Raw genomic sequence first — 25,462 nt, 5'->3', positions numbered from 1 at the left:
GCCTTGTGGTCCAGTGATTGACAATTCACCTTCCAGTGCGGGGAAGGTGGGTTTGTTCCTGGTCAGGAAACTAAGTTTCCACATGCTGAACCACGTGGCTAAAAAAATTTTTTTGATAAAAAATAAAATTTATGAGAAATATCATTTGCAAATGAAATCGTTAAACCATCTCCGAACAGTCTACATTTTGTACTTTTTCATTGGGTTGAGTGAGATGGGAGGAAAAAATTACAAAAGCTGTTTTGCTAGCATGTACTAGGAGATTTCATATTAACATTGCCCAGTGTGTTATGTGCATTTCATTTAACTTTAGCTGTACTGTACATAAATTCAGGAATGTCTTTTTCGAGGGTCTGGGAGCCATCTCTTTGAAATATGATCATCAAGGAAGATAACCCCTATCCCCTAGTTCCTGTGAGAGAGTAGCAGCCCAGCTTTAGTGGGCTCTAAGTTGCAAAACTACCTTCCATCATAAATGCTCAAAATAAGTTTAATTTTCCTTTGATTAAATCCAATTAGCAAACACTGATGGCCACCTCAATTACCAGGTGAACTTAAGATGGACAATGTGTGATGAACAGTGCTATCAAGAAGTCCTTGCACTTGAACACTAGCTATCACTTATTACCTTGCGAATATGTATAATAGGTTGTCTGCTTGGCATGAGGAAGGATGCCCTGAAGAAAAGGTGAGGTTTCTTCTTGTCCTTCCAATCTGTTGGTGGATTCCCTACAGTGAGCATCACATGCTTGTTTAATTCTTATCCAATAATACAACTGTTTTCTTCTTCTGTTTGTGGAGAGGATTTCTGGGTTGGGAGATTTTCTTTTCTTTTTTTTTTTTTTTAATTGGAGGATAATTGCTTTACAATACTGTGTTGGTTTCTGCTGTGAGTCAGCTGTATGTATACGTATGTCCCCTCCCTATTGAACCTCTCTCCCGTCCCCTCATCCCGATCCCCCCCACCCCTGCCCCAGGTTGTCACGAGCACTGAGCTGGGCTCCCTGTGCTACAGCAGCTTCCGACCAGCTATCTATTTTGCACATGATAGTATGTATATGTCAGTGCTACTCTGTCAATTCCAAGAGAAACAAAAGTCACGTTAGTAAAGACACAGATGTTGTTCACTTTGGGTTAAAGTTCAGAGAAAGACTGTCTTCTGAAAACATCTTTGGAAATTAAATCATAAAACTGCATCTCATTCAGCTGGTCCTTTTTAAAGAGAAGACATCGATAAGAAATGAAGGATTCTAGACTACAGTGTTCCTAACTAGAAGTCACTCTCAGATACAACCATTGTTACATGACTGTCATTTATTCAACCCTAATTGTGTATATGATGGACAAACTTAAGTCCTTGTTTAAAACATCGAGCTTTTCTGGAAGTTTAGAAGTACATAAAGTATATTAAAAGTGGAGTATATTTTTAAAAGTATATCAATAAATATATAAAGAAGAAATTATTTTTAAGTATACAAATAAAAGTATATTAAAAGTGGAGATAGTGAAGTAGGACATTTTGCACGTATCCGTTTGTTAAAATTCACATGAAGTGGTGTGTTTTGGGAGTGGGGTGGTTGAATTATCTGTCTGAGCAGAACACACGGTGTTTGTGCTGGTTCAGGGAAAAGGGAGGAGAGCAAAGGGCGAAGGGCCCAAGGCCAGTCCGTTTATAGTTAGGCTAGGTTAATCATCATTCTTTCGTGTTCTGTGCATTTGGCTTTATTTCGTGGTGTCTATGGCATCACTGACTCAATGGACATGAGTTGGAGCAAACTCCAGGAGACAGTGAAGGACAGGGAAGCCTGGCGTGCTGCAGTTCATGGAGTCGGATACAGCTGAGTAACAATGGTGTATGTGGAAGGGCTTCCCTGGTGGCTCAGTGGGAGAAGATTCTGCCTGCAATGTGGGAGTTGCAAGAGACACCGGTTCAATCCCTGGGTCAGGAAGATCCCCTGGAGGAGGAAATGGCAACGCACTTCAGTATTCTTGCCTGGGAAATCCCATGGACAGAGGAGCCTGGTGGGCTATACAGTTCATGGGGTCCCAAAGGGTTGGACATGACTGAGAATGCACACAGGTTATGGTGTATATAAAAGTCAAACGAGTTAAAATTTTACAACGGCCAGTCTTTCCAGGTGTTAAAGAGGTTGCTAGTGTATGTCATGAGTAAAATTAGTAAACTACCTTTTTGTTCGTTTACCTTTTGATGCTGGATGATGAATTTCTATACTTGGTCATTAAAATGATGGGAGAGGAAGAAGATGAAGGATGGAAGGAGGGGCCTCTCCACTAGCATCTCCATATCTTGATGATAGTCTTGGATTATATCCATAGTTCTATGTGTACATTTTTTATGAAGCACCTGTGTTTATTGTGGATAAAGCCCATTCTTTTATTTTGCAACATCCAAGCTTTTTGGATGTCTCAAACTGACAATGTATGATAAAAAGTGGAGTTAGTGAATAAATCAAGTAAATATCTTTAAAAAGTAATTAGTAGAAAGGAGTATTGCCGGGAGCCAACACACGAGACCCTACCCATGACAAGGCAATGAGGGAGAAAACCTGACGGGCAAGGCGGATCAGGTTTTCAGGGGTTTCGAAAAGGTCAGCTCACAAGACCCTACCCCTAACAAGGCCATAAGGGAGAAAGCCTGACATGCAAGGCAGATCAGGTTTTCAGGGATTTCGAAAAGCCGTCCCTGGCGCTCACCTTAAAGATGATATCTGTCTTTCTGATGCCTGCCTCAATCGACTACTCCCTAATTTCTGTGACACAGGCAGAAGGCCTTCCCCGATCTCTTCCCAAATAAGAATCAATTTAGAACTTTAATCAATAAGTTTCCCAGGTGGTGGTATTTTATGAGATTATTCAGGGTGAAAGGAGTGTTTTAATTTAAACTCCTTTGCTGGTAGTTTGTTAGCCAAATGCATTTATGCCCTTGGTACTAATATGCATGATTGCTTATAATATCCTAATCATAAAATAGCATAAAGAACCTGATTATATAAAAGCCCTAATAGACATAGAGCCCTTTTAAGGGGTAAAGGAGTCCTATTAGAAAACATAAGAAAAATTATTCTATAGGTGGTTATTGGGTTGAGATTTGCTTGCTGTGTTTTGCTTTTAATGTGCTAAGGTAGTGTTATAGAAACCATTGTTAATATAGTTTAAGATCTAGAGAAATAAGGACTTAGCCCTAGTGTGGTAACAATGAGATGGTTGTTAATTGTCAGCCAGGAGTGCTAGGCAGAGGCTGCCTCACTGAAGCCACAGAGTCTGTATGGGGTAAACTTCTTAGATAAATGCAACTGACAACTTTTGTAGAAGGATTAATTTTTGTATTAACAAGGATATAATTCTACTCTGTACTATTTCCCTATGAGACTGCTACCATTCAGTTAAGGTCATCATAAAAATGGAAAACAGGTTTACATTCACCTGACCTGCATAAAATGTTAATGGCCCCAAGGCCAAAAGCTCATGTGCTAAGAATTACTATAGAATTAGAAAGCAAAAAACATCCTGCTTTTCCTAAAAAACAAAATGATGTAATACTAATCCTGTGTAATCATGAGTAAGCATCTTGTACCTTGAAAATGTTCTGTGAAAGGGTATAAAACCGGTTGTCAAAAAGTAAAACACAGACTTGGCCCTATCAAGGCTGGTCTTCACGTGTCTTCTCTCTCTCTCTCTCTCTCTCTGACGCCGTTCATCCTGAGGGTATCCCCTGGATCCTGCCGAGGCTGGACCCCAGCAGAGTATCTTGGGTATGGCATTGTTAAACCATTTCTGAGCATTGAACGTCAGCACTTGCACATTAGGCTGGTGGTGGGGAGGAATGTAGGCAGATGTGTTCATATTTACATTTCGATAATTTATGTGTACATACAGTTCTTTTGGCTGTACTTTAGGAATGTATCGTTAAATAATTCAGTGGAAACATTCTTACTTGATAATATTTCAAGAGAATATATATGATAATGAATTCTCTTAAGTCATTGTATTCTAGGGACTTCCCTGGTGGTGCAGTGGCTGGGACTCCACCCTCCAACACAGAGGGCCTTGAATCCTGCATGTCACAAGCAGGAGTTTGTATGTCACAATTAAAGAGCCTGCATGCTGCCGCCAAAACCTGGCACAGCGAAATGAATGAATATATTAAAATCTTTTTTAAAAATTTATTGTACTCTATCACTTTATGTCTTAATCACTATTGAGCATAAGGGAATGTAATATTTTAATTGTAATTTTTTTAGTATCTCTGTGTAAGAAATCTGTTATCATTTTTGTCTTCTATGACATTTTTGTCCTCAAGTTCTCCAGAGGAACAGAACCAGTAGGATTGATTAACTTATTAGAATTGGCTCCAGAAACATCCAGAAACAATGTTTAGTCTGGGTACCCCATGACCAGTCAAGTTAATACAAAAAGTTAACTATCACACCAAGAAAAGAAATATTTTGTTTTTTCCTTATTGAGTTGGTGTAGGGTATTCTTCATTTTAATTAACTGGTTAATTATTTAATTGGAGGATAATTGCTTTACAATAATTGCGGGCCTCTGCCATACATCAATGTGAATCAGTCACAGGTACACATATGTCCCCTTCCTCCTGAACCACTCACCCGTCTCCCACCCCATCCCACCCATTTAGGTTGTCACAGAGCACCAGATTGAGCTCTCTCCTATAAAAAGAATGCATTTGAGTCAGTCCTAATGAGGTGGATGAACCTAGAGCCTATTATATAGAGTGAAGTAAGTCAGAATGAGAAAGATAAATACTGTATATTAACCCACGTATATGGAATCTAGAAAGATGGTAGTGATGAACCTGTTTGCAGGGCAGCAATGAGGATGCAGACATAGAGAACAGACGGGTGTAGGGTATTCTTGGTTATCAAAATACTTACGACTTTCGGACTTGAATCGATGCATTTGCATGATCATGATGCGTGACAATGAATGATGATGCATGCTGTACAGTCTCAACCGTGTAAAAATATTTGCTTAGTTCTGTGCATACAAGCATAGGACCTGGAAGGATACATCAAGCTGTGAAATACTTATGATTATGGATGACGTTTGTGTACTTTGCTTCCTGTGTTTTTCAGTTTCCGTAATGCACCCATTACCTTTTAACTGTTTAAAAAAATAGCACTAACATCTTAATGATTTCCAACAACAGAGGTTAATTATTCACTTGCTCATGTTTACATTGGCTGCTGAATAGAGCTACCATAACAAAGTACCACCAACTGAGTGACTAAAGAATTTATGTATTCTCTCATGATTTGGGGGGCAGAGGTCTAAAGCCAAAATGTTGGTGGGGTTGATTTCTTCTGGAGGTGATGAGAAAGGATCTGTTCCATTCCCCTCTCCTGGCCTCTCATGGATGCCAGCAACCCTTGGAGTTCTTGTCCTGTAGCTAGAAAATCACTAACCTGTGCCTCCGTTCTCACATGGCCCCCTTCCCCGTGTCTCTGTATATTCTCTCTTCTTCTTCGGACACCAGTTGCATTGGGTTGACAGCACATCATAATCTACTATGACCTCTTTTTAACTAATTATATCTGCAAAGAGCTTATCTCCAAACAAAGTCCCATTCACAGTTACTGGGGGCTGGGATTTATCTTTTCAGGGGACCCAGTTCAACCCACAACAGTTACTAGTCAGTAGCGGCTCCACTTCTGCCAGATATGTCTTTCCATTCTTGGACTCAGAGTGAAGGAGTGGGCTGTACTTAGCATGCATCATTCCTGTGGCAGGAATAAACAAAAAACTCTCAGAACATCCATTCACGTGAGGCAGGTATCAATGTTTGATTACATGGCACGTTTGATCATGCCATAACTTGCTCTGCATCACAGGTTCCTGCCTCAGGCTTATGTTTGTCCAAAATCTGCATCATTTCCCAGTCATGGACTTCCTGTTAAAAGTCAATCTGGGACTTCCCTGGTGGTCCATTGGTTAAGAATCTGCCTGCTAGTGCAGGGAACAGGGGTTCAATTCCTGATCCGGGAAGATCACACAGGCTGCGGGGCACTTGAGCCTGTGCACCACAACTGCTGAGCCCACGCTCTTGTGCTCTGCAACAAGAGAAACCGCTGCAGTGAGAAGCCTGCGCATTGCGAGTAGAGAGTAGTCCCCACTCGCTGCAACTTCAGAGAAAGCCTGCCTGCAGAAAGGAAGACCCAGCACAGCCAAAAATAAACAAACACATTCTTTTAAAAAGAGTTAATCTATTGCAATACCTGTTTTGTTTTGGTTTTAGTTGATTTATAGTCATGTTTTGTGGAAAGTTTTACTTTTGTTTTGGATTCGAAGGATTTGTTAGCAAAAGAAACCACTCATCGTACACAACAATCTCAATATTTAATGGAGGATTATTTGACTTAATTTCAGTATACAGTCATTAAAAGAAATGAAATATAAACAATAGAGAAAAATAACAGCACATACAACACCAATTTGAACTGACCAACATCCAGAATTAAACAGTGCTGTTAATTAACACTTGTTAACAGCAATCTGGAGTCCCAGTTGGGAAATGTTCCCAGGCAGTGTGTCCACTCCATGAATGAGACTGCAGATCGCAGTTTCAGGGGCTCCTGCTTATCATCCCAGGCCACAAATTGATATCATCATTAGTTTGTGTGCAAAAATTGCAGCTCTGGTTTTACTTTAATCTTTTTACAATGCTATTTGTTTCTTGTGAGTCATAGGATTTCATTAGACCCCAGAGGGTTGACCAGACCTCCAGGAATTCAAGACTTCCAAGACCTACTCTCCCCTCACCCCCAACTTTTAAAAAAATATTTTGTATTGGATATAGCTGATTAACAATGGCTGATAGTTTCAGATGAACAGTGAAGGGACTCAGCCATACATACACATGTATCCATTCTTCCCTCAAACTCTCCTCTTACCCAGGCTGCCACATAACATTGAGCAGATTTCCACATGCTATACAGTAAGTCCTTGTTGGTTATACATTTTAAATATAGCAGTGTGTACATGTCCATCCCAAACTCCCTAACAGTACCTTCCCCCTTCTGCCCCCGCTTCTTATCTAAAGTGCCACGTTACTTGCTGTGCTTGTGGGCGGGCACAGAATCTGGGCAGTGTTCAGGCAGGTCAGAGGTCTGATACTCTCCTGCTTCTGAAGCCTTAACAAGACTTCTTCCATTTTAATTTCCCTAACAAGTCACTCCTCTTTTTGTAACTGTAACATAAGTATCCTCTCTTCTATCAATCCAGTCAAAGACCACTTCTTGAAGGCATTTGATATTTTTTCTTAAGAATTCAGATATATCGGCAGCCAATTAAATGCAAGATGCACATAAAACAAACTCAGCACTTAAGATTCTCTTGAAAACTATCAGTTCTGAAATATAAGTGAAATATTTTTACAATGTCCACATCAGTGGGACAAACTCTATAGGTTACTTTCAAGTCTTGGTCTACACAAGAACAAGGGGATTGTTCACTCTACATCTGGTTCCATTTTGCTAAGCAACTTGGGTGCAGGACTGTAGCTATGCCATAATGTTATCTGAATGGTGGAAACTGCACAGACCTTTCTAAAAATGTGAGAAACAGGAAGAGGTTCACTATATCTGAACTTCAGGAAGTGAGTGAAGCTAAATATTAGAGGCAAGTGGTCCTTAAACCCATTGGTTAGAAGTTTCAGGGTACAAGTTAGAAGCTTGGGTTTTCTTGTATGTTCATTTTTTGCCTTTGGGTTAAAGTTCATTTATTCTATTTCACCTTGGAGTTGTTACCAACCAGGGTTCCTGGCCTTCCTTAATAGAAATTGATAAAAGACGAGACAAAAAATTGAGGCAAGGCTTTATTGTGGCTCCTGTGGCAGCAGGAGGGAGTGAAAACAAGCAACAGGTTCCCTTGCTCCCTCCATAAGAGGGGACGAGCTAGTTCCTTATATGGGGTGAGGGCAGGGTGGGTCCAGGGATCAGGTCAGAGGGATGGCTTAGGTGGCTTCCCCACCCCTTAGGTGGTTCTACGTACGGAGGTCATGCTTAGTGTCCTGTTTATGCTCCTGGCTCTTCAGAAGTGGCAGTTGGGCTTCTTTGGTCTTCTTGTATCTTTTCCATAATTTGCCCCAACCAAGTATGCATTCAGTTATTTTCAGTCCCTTATAGTTTCTAGGTATTTTGTTGCTCAAGGAAATATTTGTCCAGGTATAAGCACTGCAGCAAAGAGTCCCAGGTCCCAGGTTCAGCCTGTCTCACAATGATCTTTAAACACTTGAAAAATTTTCAACATAGTTGGTCATCAGGGAAATGCCACACAGAAGTCTGATATCATTATACACCCTCTAGAATGTTGAAAACAAATTTTTTTTAGTATGATAGGTTTTATTTTCAGGGCCTTGAACAATACATGATGTTAAGCATACCTTTCTCATTTTATGAAAATGTATGTTGATTTATAAATTAATTTTCATTTCTTTTTTGCTGTACAGTAGGTCCTTGTTGGTTATCCATTTTGAATATAGCAGTGTGTACCTGTCCATTCCAAACTATCCATTTCCTTTGGCAACCATAGGTTCATTCTCTAAGTCTGTGAGTCTCTGTTTTGTAAGTAAGTTTATTTGTATCATTTCTTTTTAGATTTCACATGTAAGGGATGTCACACGATATTTCTCCTTTTCTGTTTTATTTATTTCACTCAGTGTCAGGCGAGTGTATGCTCGGTTTTTGTCTCATCACAACAAAGATTTGGAGTGACGGACATTAAAGCCCCCTCTGCGGGTCACAGCTCTTGGGTCTTGGACAGACCATGTTATAGCTCTTAGGTCTCGAATGGACCGTGTTATAGCTCTTAGACAAATCAGTGTTACAGCTCCATGTTACAGCTCTATTTTATTTAGAAGATAGCAGGAAAATCCATCTTCAAGGCTTGAGGGCATGCCAACCCAAAGACGTGACGAGAAGAGCGCCCTAGTGCGCGGGGCGGGGGTGGGGGGAACTTTGGCTCTTCTTTTTATGTTTTTCTCTCCCTGGGCCTGTCCTATGTAAACTGGGCCAGCCAGGAGTGCTGTTTGTTTTACCTGAGGTTCTCACTCCGGTCCTCGGACTTTCCTTTGTTCTATTTTCGCGGGCTTTTCCCTTCCAGGTCTTTTAGCCACCACCATTCTGGACTCCTTTTCCCTATTCTAACTACCTAACATTCCCCCCTCGAGAAGTGGGAGGCCCAATTCTTTGGGAATAGGGGCGTTGAGATCTTTCAGGCTACTTCCTGCTGAACTGGGACAGCAAGGGGCTTTGGGCCTCCCCCTCCTGCTAGTCTCAAGCCTCAGAGTTCTTATAGCAGTGTCCATCTAAGGATGAGTGATATTTTTCGTGATCAGCTGTAGTTTTATATCTCTGTTGAACTGGCACTGCATGTTGCAGCTTGTTGACCTGTGCAGAGACAAGACAGGTTAGACAGTTGACAGTACATGGAGCAATCATAAGCAGCATCAATATGGCATAACAAGGACTAGTAGGGGCATTAGCCAATTTCAAATTTATATCACCAGGATGGCTCAAGTCCCTCCTTGTTTAGGGATCAGAAGATCTATCTCCTGTCTGTTTTGGAGTATTATCCCTGCCAAGCTGTGTTGGCTGTTTAGAGTTATCCTGAGAAATCTTACCCCCAGAGACCAGATTTTGGGGTTGTTCATTAGAATGGCACTCATTTGTAGTTTTGAATAGGTATCTGAGAGCTCCCAGGGGCTCACAGGTGTATTGAGTGTCCTCTTCTGTTTTCTTCCACGGCTTGACTCGTGAATAGTGAATCCAGGAGTCATGTCCTGGCACCTTGACCGCTGTGGGAGTAGAAAGTATTACAGGGTAGGGGCCCTTCCATGTGGGCTGGAGTTGAGCCTTTGGGGACCCATCTTCCCAGACTTTAATTAGGACTTGGGTCCCTGGAGCATATAGTGGTGACTCCTTAGAATCTTTTGGGTCCTGGTTCATACCCCACAAGCTTATATCCTGTTGGAATTGCCCAGTGGCCATGGTATAAGACTGGAGGGTCTGAACCTCTGGATCTAGGAAGAGGTCATTGACATAAACAAAAGGTCTCCCATATAGCATCTCATAAGGACTAAGACCAGCCTGTTCCTTAGGGGCAATATGGGTGTGGAGGAGGGCTACTGGTAAAGCCTCCTTCCATCTCAGGGAGGTCTCCTGGGTTATCTTTTTTATCGCTGATTTTAAGAATTGGTTGGCTCTTTCTACTTTTCCTGAAGACTGAGGCCTCCAGGGACAATGGAGATAATAAGTAATGCCCAATGCTTTAGAGACCCCTTGGGTGATCTTAGAAGTAAATAATGTCCCATTGTTACTTTGTAATGACCTGGGCAGACCAAATCTCGGAATGATTTCATGGAGCAGTTTTTTTAATCACCTCCTCAGCCTTCTCAGTCCAGGTGGGAAAGCCTTCAATCCATCCTGTGAATGTATTTATCATGACTAATAGGTATTTATACCCTTGAGAAACTGGCATCTGGGTGAAGTTCATCTGTCAGTCCTCTCCTGGATAGGTCCCACGTGGTTGGACAGGCTGGACCAGCTGGTGTCTTCGAGCTCCTTGGGGGTTGTTTAATTGGCAAGTGAGACAAGAGGAGATCACTTGTCTTACAGTTGTTTGGAGGCCTGTTCATCTGAAGGACCTTTCTAGTAATCTTTGGAGGGCCTTTTCTCCTAAATGAGTGGTGGCATGTAAGGAGTTAACCAACTTCCATTGGAGGTTCCCAGGCGAAAAAGAAGTCTTTCCTTTTGGAGCCACCCCATATGATCTTCTTGAAAGCCCTCACTCTTAGCTTTAAGAGGCTCACCTTCAGTATATGAAGGAGTTTCTGGCAAGTTAGTCTGTGGAACTAAGGTGGCAACCCCTATTAGGTCATGGTTCTGTAACGCTGCTCTTTGCTGCCAGCTCGGCTGCTTGGTTCCTTCGTGCCACTTCCGTGCTCCCTTTCTGGTGTCCTTTACAGTGGGAGACTGAAACCTCAGCGGGCAGATGGACTGCCTCCAAGAGTCTAAGGACTTGATCACCATCTTTGATTGGGGACCCTCGGGTGGTCAAGTGGCCCCTTTCTTTCCAAATAGCAGCATGTGCATGTAGCACCAGAAAGGCATACTTGGAGTCAGTGTAAATGGCTATTCTTTTTCCTTTTCCCAGCTCTAAAGCTCGAGTCAGGGCTATGAGCTCAGCTAATTGGGCTGAAGTACCTGGTAGCAAAGGCTTAGCCTCTATGGTCTCAAAATTGGAGACTACTGCATCCCCGGCTCTTCTTTTTCCATCTAAGACAAAGCTGCTTCTGTCAGTGTACCAGATTTCCTCAGGGTTGGTCAGAGGATCTTCCGACAATCCCTCTTGGGGTTTTGTCCAGTGGTCCAAGGTTTCTAGACAAGAGTGAAAGGGGAGAGAGCCCTTGGGGGTAGGCAGGAGGGTGGCTGGGTTAAGAACTTCACAAGGGGATATAGTGAGGCCTGGATTTTCCATCAGCATTGATATCTGAGGATTCTTTGATCAGACATCCATAACTCTCCCATTTAGGAGTTGTTTTACTTGGTGGCTGGTAAAAATAGTTAGTCTGCCCCCAAAGAAGAGTTTTAAAGCATCTTCTATCATGACTGCAATAGCTGCAAGATTTCGAAGACAGGGGGGCCAGCCTTGGGTGGTTGGATCGAGTCCCTTGGATAAGTAAGCTACTGGCTGGGGCTCAGATCCCAACCTTTGAGTTAACACTCCCAAGGCTATTCCCTCTTTCATGGACATAAAGTTGGAATGCTTTTTTGGATCTGGCAACCTCAAGGCAGGTGCCTGAGTTAAGGCCTGTTTTAGTGTAGCCTCTGCCTTCTTTTGAGGAGTCCCCACATCAGTGGGGTTGAATCATCTCGTCCCTTTAAGCTTTCATATAAGGGCTGGGCAATTAGACCATAGTTGGGTATTCAGATTCGACAGTACCCAGTTAGCCCCAGGAAAGTTCGCAATTGTTTTCGAGTCGTGGGGGAGGGCAACTGGAGGATTCCTTGTACCCGATCAGAGGACAGCCTCCTAGACCCATGTGTAATCTGAACTCCCAGGTAAGTGACCTTTGTCTCGACCATCTGTGCCTTAGCACGGGAGACTTTATATCCCCTTTCTGCCAAAAAGTTTAGAACCTGAATTGCATGTTGTGGGGCACTTTTCTCATCTGGAGAGCAGATTAATAGGTCATCTCCATATTGTAATATTTTCCCATTAGGTCCCAGGTCCAGATCTAGGAGATCCCGGCTAAGGGCCTGTCCAAACAAGTGGGGGCTATCTCTGAACCCCTGAGGTAATACTGTCCAAGTCATCTGTTGGTGTTTTTCTCCTGGGGTCTCCCACTCAAAGGCAAAAAGATATTGGGATTCTTTAGCCAGTGGTATGCAAAATAATGCATCTTTGAGATCCAAGACTGTAAACCACTTGGCACTGGGTGGGATTTCTCCCAAGATTACATAGGGATTGGGTACTGTGGGATGGAGGAAGACTACAGCTTCATTTATGATCTGGAGATCTTGAACCATTTGCCAGGTTCCATCTTTTTTCTTTACTGAGAGAATTGGGGTGTTACATGGCGAATTGGTGGGGACCAGTAGCCCACCAGCAAGGAATTTATTTATTAAAGGCTGTAGTCCCTCCCGAGCCTCTCTTTTGAGTGGATATTGTTTTCAGTTAGGAAACCGAGTGGGATCTCAGAGGACAATGATGACCAGCTAAGCTTGGTGGGCTTGTCCAGGAATCCCCTGGTCCCACACCTGGGGGTTAATTTTGTCTTCCCATAGTTTTTGGTCTCTCTCTATTGGAGATGGTGGGTTCTTCAGTAATAACCAGAGGCTGTAGGGCCCTAGGGGCTGAAAAGCTTCCCATCACAAGGGTGGTCCCCAGTTTAGTGAGTATATCTCTTCCCAATAAGGGAGTAGGACACTCAGGGACCACCAGAAACTGGTGGGAAAATATCTGTCCATCCCAGCAACAAAGAAGTGCTTGGATGAATCTTTTAGTAGTTGTTTTTCCTGTAGCACCAAAAATGGTACAAGTTTAGGAGGAGAAGGCTCCGGAGTAGGAGATCAAGACAGAGTAAGTAGCACCCCTGTCAACCAAGAAATTCTCGGACTTACCTGCCACATCTAGTTGCACCATTGGCTCCAGCCCCGTGATGGTTATCTGTGACAGGTGGACTGGCTGAAGCGGGCTGCTTCAGTCCTCTTGAACCATCGTGAGGGAAGGCTTGGTGCTTGACCTTGAGGCTCTTGGGCCCCGAGGGCAGAGTGCCGCCCAATGTCCCAGTTGATGGCATTTGTGGCAAGCTGTTCTAGGAGACTTGTCATGGTTCGGACACTCTTTGGCCCAATGCCTCGCCTGTCTACAGATTAGGCATTTTCTCATGCCTTGTCCTTCAAGGAATCGGGGTGTGTCAGGGCTTCCCTGGAGAGCGGCCAGCATCTGGGCATGCCTTGTCTCTTTCCTTCTCCTGTTCTCTGTTATAAACGGTATTGGTGGCTGTCTGGACCATCTCATCTAGAGAGGAAGAAGGGTCCCGCTGCTGTAGCTGTTGTAACTTAATTCTGATATTTGATGCACATTGGGACTTTTAAAATCACCTGTCTCTCGTAAGAGTCTAAGTCCAAATTGGTAAACTTTTGGAGGGCCTCTTTTAGCCTTTCCAGAAAGGTAACGGGGTTCTCATTGGGCTCCTGAGTTATTGCTGAGACCCAGGCATAGCTGATTACTTTTTGTTTAGCTGCTTTCAGTCCTGCCTTCACACAGATTAGAAAATGATCCCTTTCCTAGATGTGCTCAGGGTCATTATAATTCCAATTAGGATCAGAGGAGGGGACTGCAGTTTCCCCTACTGGGTATTTATCACTGGACATGTGAAGCCCTGTTGCATACCTCCGGGCTTTCTTTAAGACCCTAGTATGTTTGGGGTCAGATAAAGTTTGACTAAATATGACCATGATGTCTTTCCACGTCAAGTCAAAGGCCAAGGTAATATGTGGAATGTATCTATATATTTGCCTGGGTCATCTGTATAGCTTCCCAGGTCTTGTTTGATCTGTGTTAGTTCTAAGAGGGAGAAGGGCTTATGGACCCGGGTTGGTCCGAATTCTCCTCCAGTTTCAACTAAGGGACATACTTGAGCTGGCTTTTGTGGAGGGGGTGCTCCTGGATATGGGGGCACATTTGGATACAAGGAAGGAGCACCAGGCAACTTGGGAGCTGTGGGAGGTGAGCCTGCACAGGGGGCTTCCTTCTCTTGGTTGCCTGTGCCTAACAACATTTGCCTAGTGGGCTCACTTTTAGGGTGTACAACAATCCCATACTTAAGACAGATTTCCTTCATATCTCTTAGAAGAAAATTTGGACATAGGGGATCTCTGTCCATTTCCCTTGTCTTTTGCAGAGTAATTCTAATTGCAGGATGGTATTGTAATTTAAAGTCCCATCCTCAGGCCAGTGTTCCTCGTCCCCCTGTGGATACTGTGGCCACGCAATGGCACAAAAGAATTTTAAGCGACTCCTCCTCAGAGTTAGAGGATCAAACAGCTTCCAGTTATCAAGGATGCATCTCAAGGGCGTCTGCCCGGAAGTGGATTGGTTATTTCCCATCTGAAAGACAGTCTTGACAGGGAGGAAAAGGAAAAGAAAAAAAAAAACAAAAAACTAATAGGCTTTCTGAAGTTTATCCTACCCAGTACTGTTGCAACCTGAGAGCTAGGCGTCCCCGGGTCAGGGTGCAGATCCCCAGGCAGGCTGAGACATGACCTCCTAGAGATTGAATCCCCGGGCAGGTTGAGGCGTGATGGCCTCCCGAGAATTGGGTCCCTGGGCAGGTCAAGGCATGACGACCTCCTGGGACCCCTGGGCCCGGCGGATCCCCGAGCAGGTTGAGGCATGACAACCTTTCGAGGACCAGATCCCTAGGCAGGTCAAGGCGTGATGACCTCCTGGGACCCCCGGACTGGAGTTTGGGTGTCCCCAAGGTCTCCAGCGTGACCAGTGCTAGGTAGGATTAAGGGGTTGGATATTATACAGTACTTTTTCCCCAAGGCCAGCTATTTTCTGGTTGTCCCTCCAGAAGATTGTAGAGGCAACATTGTGGGCCCGGATAGGGCTGAGGAAAGGAGCATGAAACTGGAGGGAAGGTGGGCAGAGCACACCTTTGAAAGAATGACATAGCACAAGGGTATAACATAAACCGATTAAAAATCAATCATGGGTCCAACATGACAAGTCAAATTCAAGTAAACCTTAATCCCCAATCTATAAGCCAAAAGACACTTTCAGAGGTGGCAGAACAGCTCCAAGGCACAGTCAAAAGACAGAGGAGTAGGTGGTTCCCCAATGACTGGGATGATCCTCCCACTCCTTAGCATATGAATTCATCCCCCGCTTGCAAAACCTAGCCAGGCCACATTCCACGGCCTGTAAAATGGGCGCTTCTCTCTGAATCTTAACTCTTACCTGTCACTTTGTCTCTCACTGAATTTTTGCAATGAGACATCAGAGCCTAATCTTCATTAGGTCCTGAAGCCAGGCATCCTGGGTTTTGGTCGGGCTCGAGTCCTGGGAGAGAGAGCTGAAGGACAGGAAGAAAAAGCAGTGGGAAAAATGTGCCAAGGAACCCCCTTCATAGCCTGCTGGAAAAATTGCTAAATATCTGACTGGTGCTCACAGTTTTCATTGGTCTGATTCTTGGCACAAAGAGTAGGGACAGAAGAACCCCCACCGGCTTGGGTAACCGCTGCTGGGGCCCAGCAGATAGTGCCTTTGGGACATACCGAAGGGTAGCCTCTCCAGAGTCCCTTAATTGCGCCCACTGCTGCCTGCCTGTTCGCGGGGGATTCAAGGAAAACAAGAAACGAGAGATTGTAAAGGAGTTAAGATTTCGTTAGGCATATGTCCCTCCAGCCATAGGAACGAGGATCTCCTACCTTAACCGGGGGTCTGCTGGAATCTGAGGCTGAGCCATGTGAGCTTTCTGCCGAGTTCATTTTCCTCTGTTCAGGTTTCCAACACAATGAGCCTTACCCGCGCTGGGTTTTCTTCGCGTTCCGTTTCTACCGCGGGAGCTTCGCTGAGTTGGGCTCCTGCTGTGTTTGGCCTCTTCCGCGCAGGAGGTTGTTTTCGCCAGGTTAAACCTGAGTCATGGCACCATAGATGTCAGGCGAGTATATGCGCCTCGGTTTTTGTCTCGTCACAACAAAGATTTGGAGTGACGCATATTAAAGCCCCCTCGGCGGGTCACAGCTCTCGGGTCTTGGACAGACCGTGTTATAGCTCTCGGGTCTCGAATGGACCGTGTTACAGCTCTTAGACAAAGCAGTGTTACAGCTCAGGGTTACAGCTCTATTTTATTTAGAAGATAGCAGGAAAATCCATCTTCAAGGCGTGAGGGCACGTCGATCCAAAGACACGAAGAGAAGAGTGGCATAGCGCGTGGCGGGAGAGGGCGGGAGACAGAGGGAGAGAGAGAGAGAAAGAGAAGCTTTGGCTCCTCTTTTTATATGTTCTTCTCTCCCTGGGCCTGTCCTATGTAAACTGGGCCAGCCAGGAGTGCTGTTTGTTTTATCTGAGGTTCTCACTCCGGTCCTCAGACCTTCCTTTGTTCTATTTTCGCGGGCTTTTCCCTTCCAGGTCTTTTAGCCATCGCCATTCTGGACTCCTTTTCCCTATTCTAACTACCTAACACTCAGTATGTAGAATGTCCAAAATTTAAAGGATACACAAAATAGCAAGGACCTACTGTATAGCAAAAGGAACTATATTCAGTATCTTGTAGTGATCTATAATGAAAAAAAGTCTGAAAAAGAATGTATACATGTAGGTATAACTGAAGTACTTTGCTGAACAACTGAAATATTGTCAATCACTATACTCCCAATTTAAAAAAACGATGCACAATACGAAGGGTTAATGAAGATGTCTAGCAACTGGATTCTTATCTTTTGCTGGTGGAAATGTAAAATAGTACAACCACTTTGGAAAATAACTTGGCAGTATTACACACAGACACATACACACACACATATGGGGTTTCCCCAGTGGCTCGCAGTAAAGAAGCTGCCTGCAATGCAGGAACCACAGGAGATGTGGATTTGATTCCTGGGTCTGGAAGATCCTCTGGAGAAGGGCATGGCAACCCACTCCAGTATTCTTGCCTGGAGAATCTAATGGACAGAGGAGCCTGATGGGCTACAGTCCATAGAGCCAGAGGGAAATTAAATAGTCTTGTTTAGGCTTCAGAGACAAAACAGAGTAGGCCTCTGACCTTGCTTCTAATTTCCCTGGACACTGCCCTGACTGTGAGTGACTTCCTGCTGTGAGTGCAAGACTTGCAGCCCCATAGATAAGATGGGGGATAAATCTTGAGATTCCTGAGCCCCTGGAGGGGCTCTGGCCAACCAAGCCCCAGGCTTAACAACATTCCAATCTTTATAAGACGAAACAAACAACATTAACGTGAAACCAGAGCTGCTATTTACTCACAGATTAATGATGATATCAGTTTGTGTCCTGGAAGTATAAACAGGAACCCAGAACACAATGTTTGAAGTCTCACCTACAGAGTGGTTGTGCTGCCTTGGAACTTTTCCAAACTGGGACTCGAGATGTGCTGTGACACATGACTTCCCAGCACTGTTTGAATCTGGATGTCGGTCAAAACTCAATTTGGTGATGTATCCTCTGCTGTTTCTATTTCTCTTTTCTTTTAATGTTAGTATATTGAATGAAAAATAGATAATTCTCTAATAAATATTGGCATTATTTATTTGTATATAACGAGTGGCCTATTTTGTTAACAAATCCTTTGAACTTGAGACGAAAGTGCCGCAAAGAGTTGGACAAGACTGAAGTGACTTAGCATGCACATATATATATATGTGTGTGTGTGTATATATATGTGTATATAATTCAAATATATATTTAGTATGAAAGTGAAAGTGAAAGTTGCTCAGTCGTGTCTGACTCTTTGCAATCCCATGGACTATACTGTCCATGGAATTCTCCAGGCCAGAATAACTGGAGTGCATAGCCTTTCCCTTCTCCAAGGGATCTTCCTAACCCAGGGATCGAAGTCAGGTCTCCTGCATTGCAGGCAGATTCTCTACCAACTGAGCTATCATGGAAGACCCGACATATATATTGATATATATAATTAAACATGTTTATCATACCACTCAATAATTCCACTTCTACATATGCTAAATATCTAGCCAAGGGGTCAAAAATTGATTATTATAAGATGAAAAAAATATCTTTCCAGCTATCTGGGTATCCCTTAGCCTAGTCAGGCTGACACATAAAATTAACCATCACATGCAGCAACTAGAGTAAGAGACCAACAGAGAAATTACAAAATTCTTGTTAGGAGTTAACTCAAAGACTCAATCAGTGACTGTGGTTTCTCACATTAAACTGGTCAGTTTTAGCATTATAGGTTTTGATGGAAAAAAAGTTCAGATATTCAAGTATGGGGATTTCATTCTGGCTTACACATGATTCGGCCTTAAACTTTGTGTGAACTACAACTGCCTGACTTATTGTCCTGTCAAACAGACGTTGTATATTAGCCTTAACCATTCAGGTAAAGAATGTTCCTCTTTGAGAATAAGGATAAAATGACTTCCTTCCTATGGGTCCAGTGTTAGCACTCCCTTGAAGAGAAGGTTCCATTCCCAGACCCCAGGATCATAGACGTTCTCTGTGTACATATGAATCTATCTCTTTTGAAACCTTGCAGGAATGCACCCCTGTCGTGTTTGATGTTTGTTCTGGTGTAAAACTGTGCTGAAAACCAAGCTTCCACCGGAGCAATTTCTCAGAACTACTGAGAGATCATCTCCTGGGCTATAGTCCTCAGTTTGGCTCAAATAAAACCCTCTTCTGTTCCTTATTGATTATTTATTATTCGCATCAACAGTTTTACTCATTTATTTCTTTAGTCATTCAGTATATATTTAATGAGCATATCTGTTGTGTGCCAGGGTCTCAGTGACCAAGAACAGTTTATGTCCTCAAGGGATCTGTCGTCTGAAATTAAGGTGCACAAGTAAATCAGTAATTTTAATACTGTATGATCAATGCTACAATCATGTGTTTTGTCACAAGTTTGATTTCACTGACAGAGTGTCACCAGGGGTCCTTAGCCCTAAGATACAGCTTATTACCTGAATACACACTAGACATGGGGCCTGAGATCCAGGTATTTCCACATTCCCTGTTCAAACGTGGACTCTTCATACTCATCCCATGATACTCAAGAGAATGTATTTGGGTCAGGAATTCAGGTTCAGCTTTTCTGAGGAGGTGACATTGAAAAAGAGCTATTTGATTGACAGAAAGGGGGAACAGCTAGTGCAAAGGCCCTGAGGTAGGAACACACTGAGTTGGAAAACTGAAGGATGGCCATGTGACCATGGCAGAGTGAGTCCCAGAGGCCAGGTCACCGTGGTGTCATCTGGGGCAAGGGAGTTAAATTTCATTCAAAAGAGCATGAAGCCACTGGAGCATTTTAAGCAGAAATGAGATTGAATGTACCTTGTGCTTGCAGAGCTGGAGACCTGACCGTTACTCCACCTGTTGCAGAAGCTGGACCATCAGGAAACCAAGCACCACACTGGGAAAGCTGGAGAACTTGATTATGCCCCCAGGCCCAGAGGAGTTAACACTTCCAGCTCTGAGGCTGGAACAAAGGGGTTACAGAGTTTTTATAGGCAGTGCATGACATCAGACTTTACTGGGCAGTGCTGACTGATAATAGGTTCGTTTAAACTAGTGGTTTTGTGCAGTGGGGAACAGTAGTTAGGACACAGCAAGACGGGATGCCTGACCTTTACACAAACAAACATGGTTAAACAGGAGTACAGGGGCTGGGCAATTTCAAAAGTAGGACAAGGGTGAGGTAAGCTTCAGCTCCTAGCATTGTAAATTTCCATCCCCCCGCCCCCCACCTCTGCTGAAACTATGTATCTTACCCGACTTTGCAAGGAGCAAGCTGAGTTACAGAAGCAGAAGGAGCGTGAAGTTATTTCTACCTGGGTGTAAGTTTTAAATTTTCCTCTTCGTACCCAACTTGCTCAGTGAGACAAAACATAGCAATGCTTGGAACTACCCAGCTTTTATGGTTGGCTTGTGTGTGTACGCAGGTGCTTCAGCTGTGTCGGATTCTTTGCAACCCTGTGACTGTGGCCCACCTGTCTTCTCTGTCCATGGGATTCTCCAGGCAAGAATACTGGGGTGGGCTGCAATGCCCTCCTCCAGGGGATCTTCCAGACCCAGGGATTGAACCTGAGTCTCCTGAGGCTCCTGCATCGCAGGTGGATTCTTCACCACCGAGCCACTGGGGAAGCCCCTTTAGGGTTAGCAGCAGAGGGCAAATACATGGTTCCATCTATGTCCCTTAATTCAGAAGAGTAGACTGTAATCATAGATTTTCTTCACTCTCACTTCCCCTTTTCCTAGCTCAAACCAGCCAACCAACCAATCACACAAACAAATAATGAACAAGAAAACAGCAGCAGAAAAAACAAGAGCAACAAAAGCCTCAACACAGCTCTTTCGCGGGCGGGAGCTTTTTAGTTTAATGGTAATTTTCTAGATCTTGATTGTGGTGGTGATTATACACATGTATACATTCGCCAAAACCCCATCAAACTGTAGCCTTACAATAGGGGAGTTTCATTGTATGTGTATTATGTTTAATATGTATGTATAATATGTATGTATGTTATATTTCTGTCTCAGTAAAGTTGATTTAAAAAAAGGAAATTCTCTACGCACCGTAGGTAAATACAAAGGAGGAGTATTTTGCATTCTTACAAGAAGTTCAGGAAAGTTCTCAGAGGGGATGGTGTTGGAACTGCTACTTGAAGAGTGAGTAGTAGTATTCTGGTTGTTTAATAAAACGTTGCAAAATTCTGTGACACTCCTCCCATCAAGATCTGTGACTAGTAATGTGTAGGTGGAAGTGATAGGTGAAAGAAGAGGTGGAAGTGATGCTGTGCTTTAGAAATGGACAGCTGGGGGAATTCCCGAACAGTCCAGTGGTTAAGGCTCCATGCTTCTACTGTAGGCGGCAGGAGTTTGATTCTTGGTCGGGGAACTAAAATCCTGTTGCAACGACCAATAAATAAATAAATAGATACGTACATAAATAAATGTAAAGAAAGAAATGGACCGCTTCCACTTCCTTTCCCTCTGTCCCCTTCTTGCAACCCAGATGCCATGCTGTGAGCAAGGCTGCTCAACCCGTGGAGAGGGTCTGGAGGAGAAGCTCAGGTGGAAAGGAACTGGGACCTCCTGCCCAAAGGATTCCAGCATCTGTTATAGGTCCACTCTCACTTATTCAAAATCCTAACGGTGAACTGTATTTCAGAAGTCAGAATTTTTTATTTTAGAATTTTTGTTTAGTTACTCAATCATGTCCAGCTCTTTGTGACCCCATGGACTGTAGCACACCAGGCTTCCCTCTCCTTCACCATCTCCTGGAGTTTGCTCAAACTCATCTTCATTGAATCGGTGATGCTGTCCAAACATCTCATCCTCTGTCACCCCCTTCTCCTCCTGCCTTCAATCTTTCATAGCAGCAGGGTCTTTTCTAATGAGTCAGCTCTTTGCATCAGGTGGCCCAAAGTATTGGAACTTCAACTTCGGTGTCAGTCCTTCCAATGAATATTTAGGATTGATTTCCTTTAGGATTGGGCTTCCCTGATAGTTCAGTTGGTAAAGAATCCGCCTGCAATGCAGGAGACCCCAGGTCAATTCCTGGGTCAGGAAGATTCACTGGAGAAGGAATAGGCTACCCACTCCAATATTCTTGGGCTTTCCTTGTGGCTCAGCTGGTAAAGAATCCACCTGTAATGCGGAAGACCTGGGTTCGATCCCTGGGTTGGGAAGATCCCCTGGAGAATGGAAAGGCTACCCACTCCAGTATTCTGGCCTGGAGAATTCCATGGACAGTATAGTCCATGGGGTTGCAAAGAGTTGGACACGATTGAGAAACTTTTGGAGAAGGAAATGGCAACCCACTCTAGTATTCTTGCCCGAAGAGTCCCATGGAAAGAGGATCCTGGTAGGCTACAGTTCATGGGATCACAAGAGTCGGACACGACTTAGCACTATCTTTTCTTTCTTTTTCCTTTAAAATTGACTGATTTTATCTCCTTGCAGTCCAAGGGACTCTGAAGAGTCTTCTCCAACACCACAGTTCAAAAGCATCAGTTCTTCAGTGCTCAGCCTTCTTTATGGTCCAACTCTCACATCCATACATGACTATTGGAAAAACCATAGCTTTGACTAGATAGACTTTTGTTGGCAGAGTCATGTTTCCGCTTTTTAATACGCTCTCTAGGTTGGCCATAATTTTTCTCCCAAGGAGCAAGCATCTTTTAATTTCATGGCTGCAGTCACCATCTGCAATGATTTTGGAGCCCAAGAAAATAAAGTCTGTCACTGTTTTCATTGTTTCCCCATCTATTTGCCATGAAGTGATGGGACTGGATTCCACGATCTTAGTTTTTTGAATGTTGAGTTAACTTTGAAGCCAATTTTTTCACTCTCCTCTTTCACCTTCATCAAGAGGCTCTTTAGCTCCTTTTCGCTTTCTGCAGTAAGGGTGGTGTCCTCTGCATGTGCATGCGTGCTAAGTCACCTCAGTTGTGTTCGATCTTTTGAGACCCCATGGAATGTAGCCCGCCAGACTCCTTAGTCCATGGGATTCTCCAGGTAAGAATACTGGAGTGGGTTGCCATTTCCTTCTCCAGGAGATCTTCCCAACCCAGGGATCCAATCCTGTTCTCTGAAGTCTCCTGCATTTTTGGCAAGGGAGTTCTTTACCACTTGTGCCACCTGGTAAGCCAGTCGTGCTGGTGGTAAAGTCATCTGCATATCTGAGGTTATTGATATTTCTCCCATTAATCTTGATTCCAGCTTGAGTTTCATCCAACCTGGCATTTCGCATGATGTACTCTGCATACAAGTTCAATAAGCAGGGTGACAATACACAGCCTTGACATACTCCTTTCCCTATTTGGAACCAGTCCGTTGTTCCATGTCTGGTTCTAACTGTTGCTTCTTGACCTGCATACAGGTTTCTCAGGAGGCAGTTAAGGTGATCTGGTATTCCCATCTCTTTAAGAATTTTCCACAGTTTGTTGTGATCCACACAGTCGAAGCCTTTAGCATAGTCAATAAAGCAGAAGTAGATGTTTTTCCGGAATTCTCTTACTTTTTCTATGATCCAACAGATGTTGGCAATTTGATACTGATAGGGTCTGCATGGGGACTCATTGTTAAAATGGATCATTGTGTTGACCTTGCAAACTAAAGAAGACATCATGGTGACCCATGAGACTGACTCCATTGCTCAAGCAACATGCTGTTTTCGCCCCTGGCACTTAGTTTCCCAAGACTGTGTGACACGTCTATGTCTGTCAAGACTACGTGACTGTCAGGCTCTAGTTGCAGGCTAAAGATAAACTAACCACCCCCTTCAGGGGACCTGATTTTCCCTCTGTGGAGTATAACAGGGATCCATCAAAATTCTGTTTAACAAATAAAAAATTTCAGTTATGCAAAACAAAAAAAAAAAGAGGGATCCATCAGAAGGGTAGGCTGTTGGTTCTTCTCAAGGGCCAGTCACCCTTTTGTTTCCCTTTAATAAATTTCCTTTTCTTTGCCTGACTGTCCAGCTCTGTCTCTTTCTCCGCACTCGCCTTTACAGGTACCTATGCATATTTTCATAACTTCTCAGTGAGTATTGCAAACTATTAATTCATCTGTAGGGAAAATGTACAAATATGTACACTAAGTGTAACAAATTAAGACCATAAATAGCCACCAGTCAGTCATTTGCTACGAAACAAATTTGCTGTGAAAGGAAGGAAAATGTTTGGTTGTTAAAACGATTTTGGCTTTTGATTTTTGGAATGGCACTGAAGGAATAATGGATAAATCTGTGGTTTGGCATGCCTAGAAAGTAGGGGAAGAAGGGAATGGAGGGAGAGAGAAGGCAGGAAAAGTTAAATGAGTACAGAAGAGTCCAACAGCCTGGTTGTTTATCCTGTGGATGACAGGGAAGCAGGAAAGTGTATAGTCAGGGGCAGGCTCTGGTGTGAAGTGTGGAGTGGATGGGCAGGCTTGAAGCAGAGAGATGACACCAGATGGGGACCACAGTCACAATGGCCGTGGAGATGGAGAGGAGAGGACACAGAATACAGAAAAGTGATGCTATTGAGACACTGCTTTGGGAAAGCAAGTGTTCTCCTTACTTGCTGCAAGTAATAAATCTTTCCTTCTTTGGGGAAAAAAAGTGATGTTGTACATCTTGTGCATTAGAGTGCTTGGAAGGCAGTGCTCATAAGTTGGGGCTAAGGCACAGGCATATTCCCCTCCACCCTATCCCCACCCGCCCTCCAGGGTAAAGCGTTTAGAGATTCATTCCCTGTGGGATGAAACTCCAAGATGAGAATAGAACAATTAAGGGAGGAGACTGGGCCCTGCCCAGATCACTTATTTCTTATTCTCAAAGTCAGGAGACCTCCCTGACCACACAAGCCCAGAAAAGACTCCTTGGAGGCCAAAGGGGAGTTAGGTCAAGGGATGTTCCCTACCCATGTGCCTTTTCGGTAAAATTCATTTTGGCTAAGAGAGGTGGCGTGTGCACACCTGGGAGGATCCTGAGATACAGCAAATATGGACGGTGAACCAGGCAAACCAAAATGATTGGTCAAAGAAAACCTGGAAGAAATGCCTCATGAAAGTAATTAAAACTGCCACGAGAATGCAATTCAGCGGCTCGCTCTCCCTCTGAGTCTGCCCATGTGCCTATCCACATGTACTCTTTTTTTCCTTCCTAATAAATACTTTGTTTTACTACTTTCTGCCCTTGTGAGAATTCTTTTCTGATCTAGTGGCTAGGATCTGGTGCTCTCACCACCATGACCCAGCCCAGTCTCCTGCTGGGATCCCAAGCCCCGCTCCAAGCTGTTGCAGGACCAGGGCCACCAGGCCTCCTGCAGCTGCTGCACTGATAATTCAGCCCACCCTCACCGTGTCTGGGGCACAGCAGTGTGCGGGGCCCACTTGTTGTAAAGTTCTGTATTTAAGAGCGAACAAGGAAGTAGAAGGCACTGGACTTGGACATCAGTTTGATGTGGGGGACCGAGAAGAGGGTGAATTCCAGGGTTATATTCCGGTTTCTGTTCGGATGTTGGGTTGGGTGGTGGAGGCACTCTGGGCTGCCAGTCTTGCTGAGACTTGTCAGCATGTGCTAGGCTATAGAGTGGATTGAGCGTCAGAGTTATCTAATTGAAGGACAGCTACACAGCTCAAAACAGCCTGGAGTTAAAACTCCCCTCTGGATCTTTCTCCCATTCTATGCAGAATAAAGAACTTTCTCCCCCCAGAGAAAGGA

The sequence above is a fragment of the Cervus elaphus genome, chromosome 10 (genome assembly GCF_910594005.1).
Source record: "Cervus elaphus chromosome 10, mCerEla1.1, whole genome shotgun sequence".
NCBI classification, from domain to species: Eukaryota; Metazoa; Chordata; class Mammalia; order Artiodactyla; family Cervidae; genus Cervus; species Cervus elaphus.
This window is presented reverse-complemented; position numbering follows the sequence as displayed.